The 6,968-nt window shown below is 37.8% G+C and overlaps 1 protein-coding gene across 3 annotated transcripts in view; it reads right to left on the bottom strand.

The window, feature by feature from the left end:
• The window catches only part of LOC102214331 (FERM domain-containing protein 5-like), a 76,751-nt gene that overhangs the window by 21,510 nt on the left and 48,273 nt on the right, over positions 1-6,968 (bottom strand). The gene's annotated exons all lie outside the window — the stretch shown is intronic.

Below are 6,968 nucleotides of genomic sequence, written 5' to 3'. Positions count from 1 at the left end.
TTAACGTTATTCACTTTTGGAACTAGCAGTTTAACTCAGAGTAAATATGGCTTTACAAAAAGCTGCATGTACCCAATGTGACTCATTGAAAATCTATTTTAGTGAAGTCTTTATTTAGATTTAACTACATCATTAAGACGCATAGCTCCCACTGAATGCAAAATGAACCGTGAGAAGTAATTTGGCATGTTATAACAGTGCCAACAAAAATCATCTGTGATGGACAACACTGCAATATTTCACCCCTCTTGGGCTTGTAGTATAGACCAAAAGTGATGTTGAGAAAGAAAAGGGAACAGTTACCTTAACTGATTTAAAAAGGCAAAGGGGTTTTCGTGACATACACATGCATTTCACATACACTTCTCCTATGTTGAATGAATGGACTTCAGTCAGCTAGGAGCAATAGGTGTGGTCATGCACTGAAAAATGCAAACGAATTGTGAACATTTATTAGACCACCACCCAGTGTAAGGTTTATATCAGAGCTGCTCTAAACTAACAGTGTTAGTAATTATCAAAATATTTTTTTATGTTGCTGTAATGGTTACATCAGTATGCACAATCAATATGATATTTTTAATGCTAAAATTGTTGTTATTATCCATTCATATTAAAATTTTATGTTTTAAAAAAGCAGAACAAATAGTAAAGCAGTAAATCTGAGTTTTTTAAAACACCAAAATTGCAGTAATTTACTTGCATTTCAAAGAGGTAAATTAATTTAGTGGTTGAACGTTATGCTTGATTAATTTTTGACTTCTCAGTGAAGTTTGCTGTGCTGGTTGAAATCTGGTTATAAAAGCATGAGATTAGTTTGTTACAGTTTGCCTAAAAATATGTTAAATAAATATATTTTTTTTTACTATTTTTTTTACTATACAGGTGGTCCAATAGCACTGTAAATGGAAATTAAGTATATGTGGCAAAAAAGAGTTTGTATAATTCTAACAAGCTTGAAAGTCAACATTTAGTCTGACCACCTTTATTCTTCAACACAGCCTGAACTTTCTTAGGCAAGCTGTAATTTCTTCAAGTAGTCTACAGGACGTCTCGAAGGACATTCAAAGCTCTTCTTTGGCTATTGCTGCCTTTTGTTTCATTCTATGTCAAGATGATCCCACAGTGATTCAATGATGTTGAAATTCAAGCTCTTAGGACGCCAGTCTATGACTGATAATGTTCCACTGTGTATTTTTATATTCAGGTATTAGGGGTGGGAATCAAGAACCAGTACTTTTAGACGTCCGGCTCCCAGCAGTTCAATTCCTTGGAATTGTTAGCCTGCTTGCCTTTCAATTCCACTCACAGCTCCGGCACAAGTACTACAATCAGCTGACTTCAGTGTGTGTGCTGGAGGAGAAAAATAGTGGTGACATCTACAACGTGGATATGTCATGATTCGTTGTGTGGCAGGCAGGAGGAGGACCCAAAATGCAAAACTCACAGACACGGGGATGAACTCAAAAAATCACAGCTTTAATGCTGGAGAGGCAGAACGTAGGAAATACAAAACTAAACTGGGAAAACTAAATACAAAGCTCGCCAAGAGACACAGGGAGGAACACACACAACATGAGGGAGAACGCGACACAGAACTGAGGGAGACTCAGACATAAATACACAGAGGGTTGACGAGGGAAGGTGACACTGATAATCATAACAAGACACGGCAGGAGTGAACACAACACTAACGGGAGACGGGCAAAGTAAAACAGGAAGTACAGAGGTTCAGACAGGAGGAGAGAGAGCACGGGGAGAACACAGACATAACGGGCTGGGGAAAACATAGAATAAAACACAAAGAGAGACGAGGGCTCATAAATGCACAGAGGGGCACACAGGGGGTAAGAGTCACGAAGGGAAAACACTTAGGGAACAACACAACAGGGCAACTCAGGAAACATGGCCTAAGGAACGAAATACAAAAATACAAGGAACTAAGAATACTGGGCCCACATGGCCCAGGACCATGACAGGATATGAACATTATTTTTATTTTTATTGCACAAAAGGGTGAGAGCACAATGGTAAAGTGCAAACTGCATCCAGAACAGACACAACTGCATTATACTTCCAACACAACTTTGGCTCTTTGCAAGTACTAGCATATACAGCATGCTAACCCTAAGCTAGCCCAGAACCCAGACTGTGTTAAAACTGAGTGAATGCAGACCCACGCCCAGCAACCAGACCCTGAACTTCAACAGGTAACAATGTTTCCATGTTTCTTTATACTGGTTTTTATCTTTGCTTTGTATTCATACTTAAATAGTAGGAGAAAGATTATATATGTGCCTTCATTAGAATAGGGATTTGTGTTGGTGTGTGGGACTGTAGCATATGTAGACAACGTGTTTCATGTAACAACAGATGTAATGAGTAGTGTAACAAATTAATTTCTCCTGCGAGTAGTTAAGTAATGTTCTGCATTACTTTTAGGAAAGTGTTCTGTGTAATATATGTAATACATTACTTTTTTAGTAATTACCCCAACAGGCAAAATACCTCCAACATGCACAAACATTTGACCAAACAGCATGCAATTAATTTGCACAAATGTAATGTCTTTGATATGCTGCTTAGCGATGGTAGTGACTCTCAAAGTGCAGCCAATAAGAACCCAATGAGAATCGATGAGTGATATCGATAATGGGATCGGAATTTCTAAATTCTTATCAATTCCCTTCCCTACCAGTTATGCTTTTACTGCATTGGCAGTGTATTTGGGAACACTGATATCCTTAAAAATCGAACTCTTTGCCATTGAAACACTTTCCAGTTAACAGTAGGATCAAAGTCTGATGGTACTTTTCTGCATTTATAATTTAATCAATTTTGACAACGTTGACAAGAAATGCAGGCTTTGACAGAGTCTCCACCGTGTTTTCTGTTTGCAGACACTCACTGTTATACCTCTCCCTTGATATCCTCACTATATAATAATGGAGATTTATTGCAGTATGTCTTAAAATGTCTCCTTTGAGGCGTATCACCATGGATTGGATGTACAGCAAGGGAATTTTTTTTGCCCCTTGTACACTGTACTGTACATATAGGATATATTTTGTCTTTGTTGTAAAGGACACTATAAAATATCTGACTCTGCCCTTCAGAAGACACAGTGTTCACATAAGTGTCACAAAACTGCAGAGTCAGAGAAAGTCATAGGCAGATATGTGAGAACGGGAGAAAGAGAAGGGAAAGGCAAAACCAAACAGAAAGTGAGATCAAATTAAGAGAGAGGACAAGAACGCAGGGAGACGACGGAGAACAAAGAAGGCCAGATGACTCTGATTAATATGTCTCTATCCAACACCACAATCAATAGGGGATAGGAGAATAACTGCACTGAAGGACTGGTTCATGTGTGAACCACAATCTATGCTCAGGCCTGCTGAGACATATCATGTCGGACAATGTGTGAATCTATGATGAATCCTGTCCACACTTTCATATCACTCAGTATCAGATCAGATTTTTGAACAATTTTATTATTTTATTTACTCTGTTTCGTGTGGTGTTCCACTTTAACAAATTTGCCTTGGTTTCTGTCTGAACATGAAGCCTTGCTGACAACATCATTCTCTTCTTTGTGCCAGTGAAGCTACATCACATGCTGAATGCTAAATGACCAGTGTGGCCTGTTCTCTCCTTATTTCATGACAAATTAAGCAGATAAAGAAATCTAGAGATGATTCTAAGGGTTGAGCATACATTCGGTAGATGTTCACTAGAACTCTCAATATGAGGTCCAAAGAGATGTTGATACAAGGTAAGGAGGCTATTATGGCCTTTAGGTCTATTATTTTAAGCTTTTTACTTATGTTTTTCAGGTTTAGCCCTTAGTTGAGGACTTTTGTTAGGATTATTATTTTTAGTTATTGTTTAATTGAAACCTAGCTTCTATTAGCTTTTTGCATGCATTACCAGATTGCTTGTGTTTTGGTTCGTTTTTTTCTAGTTTCCCTGAATGTTAAATGACTGTGCATATGTGTGTCTGGCGTCTGTATTTGTTAGTTTCTTCCTATCTAGTATTGTTACTTGTCTCTGGTGTCTTATGTTTAGCTTTACTTCCTCATGTGTCATTGTCTTTGATTGTTATTGTCTGAGTCTTGTTACCCTGTTGTGTCCACTTCTTCTAATTACTCTGTGTTTAAATAGGACTGTTCCAACAGTCTCTGTCTCAGCAAATTCCCTTGTTCCCTTGTATGGCTGTTGTAGAGGTTTGTTTGTTTTTGCGTGTGTGTGTACATGTGCACTTTTCCTCTCATGGTGTTATTTAAATAATCTTAATTAAACAGCTTATTTTTGTTACATCTTATATTCCTCCAAAGTCTGAATTTGTGGCTCCTTAGCGTGCTAATCACGATAGAGCTATTATCAGCTATCATTAGGTCATTGGGAATGGACATATCAGTAATCTATTATGTTCTTAAAAAGAGAGCATGCACTGACCGCCCAGCAACACTAAAAATCTTTAAAGTCCACAGTAGACATCTAAATTGGATGATTACAAAATTGTTTCATTGGTTAACAAAAATAACTTCGTAATATTTAGCCAAGTCAAGAATATCTTCGTAGATGTATCGTTGTTAAAGTTTACAGCCAAGTCTTTATGAATGTGAATACAGAGGGTTTATGACAAGGTGCAAACCACTGGTTACAGTCATGAACCGGAACGCCACATTACCAGAAAACATCTAACAAAACCGCCACAGGTTCTTTTTACAAATGAAACCAAGATGAACTTGTATTAACATGATAGGAAGAGGAAGGACGGAGAAGAAAGAACCAGCTCTTCACAGTGGAAATGTATAATGGTGCAAAGCACACTGTAAAAGCAACCCGAGACTTGTTCAAGGGAAACAAATGGGATGTTCTTCAACGGGCAAGTCAGTCCCTTGATTTCAACAAAAGGAAAGCATGCTATTCAGTTACTGAAGGCACCACTTCAAAGAAGAAAACAACATTTGGTGTCCATGGACACTAGACAGCCAGTCAACGACTGCAAAGGATTTTCATCAAGTATTAAAAACATTCCTTACATGTAAACATATGCTAGTTTATTTGAAAATGGGTGATTATGTATAAGAATTATTGCAATTCCTAAACACTTGATGCAATGCTTTTGTAAAGCCCTTGAATTAAAGCTGAAATTCTGAACTTCAATCACATCTTGATTGTCTGATTTAAAATCCACTGTGGCGAAGGCAAAATTACAATTAATTTGTCAGTTAATTCAGAACAGTCTTTACAAAATGAATCTATAATGAAAAATCTGCCGCAAGAAATAACTTAGAAGCATGCAATTAATAAGTGTTTTTAATGAAGTATTTGATCCATTCTTTAGCAAACACCAAAGCACAACCTAACATGAATCATGTTTAGTTGTGTCAAGATGTGCACTTACTAGACCTTTCCCAGGATGCACCAGGCTGACCCTCCATCTCCTCTGTCAGTGTGTCTGTATGTCATTGTCATGACAGACACCCAGACTCACCAGGACAAGCCTGCTGACCAGCCCAGGATCAAAAATAGAAAGGCGCATCCCTCTTGCTCGCTCTCTCTCACACACACACACATGCACACACACACATGCACAAACACGCACACACACGCACATTCACTGTTATAATGGATGGTGATACACCTGTGAAACCTCTAAATCCACAACATTTTCAGAGCCTGTACCTCCCACTCGCTCCATCTGCTTAGCTCTGTAGTGTAAACTATGCAATCCCACTTAATCACTATGCTATGCTAATATGTGCACTCGAGTGTTAGTATATGCCATATCTTAGTGTGTGTGTGTGTCTGCCTGTGTTTCCCTGTGTGTGTGAGTGAGTAACTGATGGTCAATATCCATAGAAGTTATGAAACAACAAAAGAAGACGCAGGATGATTTGTCTCTGTCCAACACTTTAGAATATAAATGAAGAGGAATGAAAGATAATTGCAAAAGCCATTCATCAAGATTACTAGTCTTCCGAGAAAATATTTCCTCACTTGGGTAAGCAAGCAGACGTGCTTTTTATAGCTGCAGCAGAGGTAAACACATACATGTTCTACAATGGTTTCAGTGTCTCTTACAGCACATTTTAAGTGGTTTGACTAAGTAAAGAACTTCTGACTTTGATTTTCCTGTTGTGCATTATGATATAATCCTGTTGTCCCTAGTAATTTACCTGACTCTGCACTGTGATGCAGTTTGCATTACTGAAATCAAAGCACACTGTAACTTTGTCCTGTGCTCATTATTTGCTTTGACTAAACTATGTAGGATAAAGCACCAGAATAAAACTGCCCATAGGCAGCTGACCAAACACTTGTAATGTATGGATGGTGTTGTGTTCCATACTAATAAGATTCACTGAACTTCAGTAAGGTTTCACTTGCTCCACTGGGAGACAAAGACTGAAACATTATCGATCTGAAGTTAAGTGTTCTTCAACATCCTTAAACTCAGAGTTAAGCAGCAATACACTGTTGGCTACAGGGAGGAAATGCTATATGTTTCTAGTTAAAGCACAGTTTTATTGTTTTTGAGTAGATAAACTGCAGCTCTGTTATGTGGTTTGTGGTCATGTGATTTCATTGTGGGAATTGCTTCTCTCACTGCTTTCTCTCCTTTGGTTTTACTGCTGTGGAGGAAATAATTGGATCTGTGCTATATTTGGATTAAAACCCTTTTATAGTCAAAACATCATGAAACTTTGAAATATAATAACCTGCTATTAAGATAAACAGACACACATTTAAGACCTTATACAAGAGGCTTTGTAGTGAGATTGTCTTTTGTTTTATATTCAACATAAGGACTGAAAAAAGGCCTTGGTAACGAAGTCTGTTATGCATCCTCTTTTTCAAGATTTAACACTCATGAAGTTTATAGTAATTGGGCTTTAAAAACAGAGTTATTAAGTTCTCTTAATTGGTAATGCCACATAACATTACACATCACACAG

Source organism: Pundamilia nyererei, unplaced genomic scaffold, assembly GCF_000239375.1.
Source record: "Pundamilia nyererei isolate P.nyererei 1_Seehausen unplaced genomic scaffold, PunNye1.0 scaffold00051, whole genome shotgun sequence".
Classification (NCBI taxonomy): Eukaryota; Metazoa; Chordata; class Actinopteri; order Cichliformes; family Cichlidae; genus Pundamilia; species Pundamilia nyererei.
This window is presented reverse-complemented; position numbering and strand designations above follow the sequence as displayed.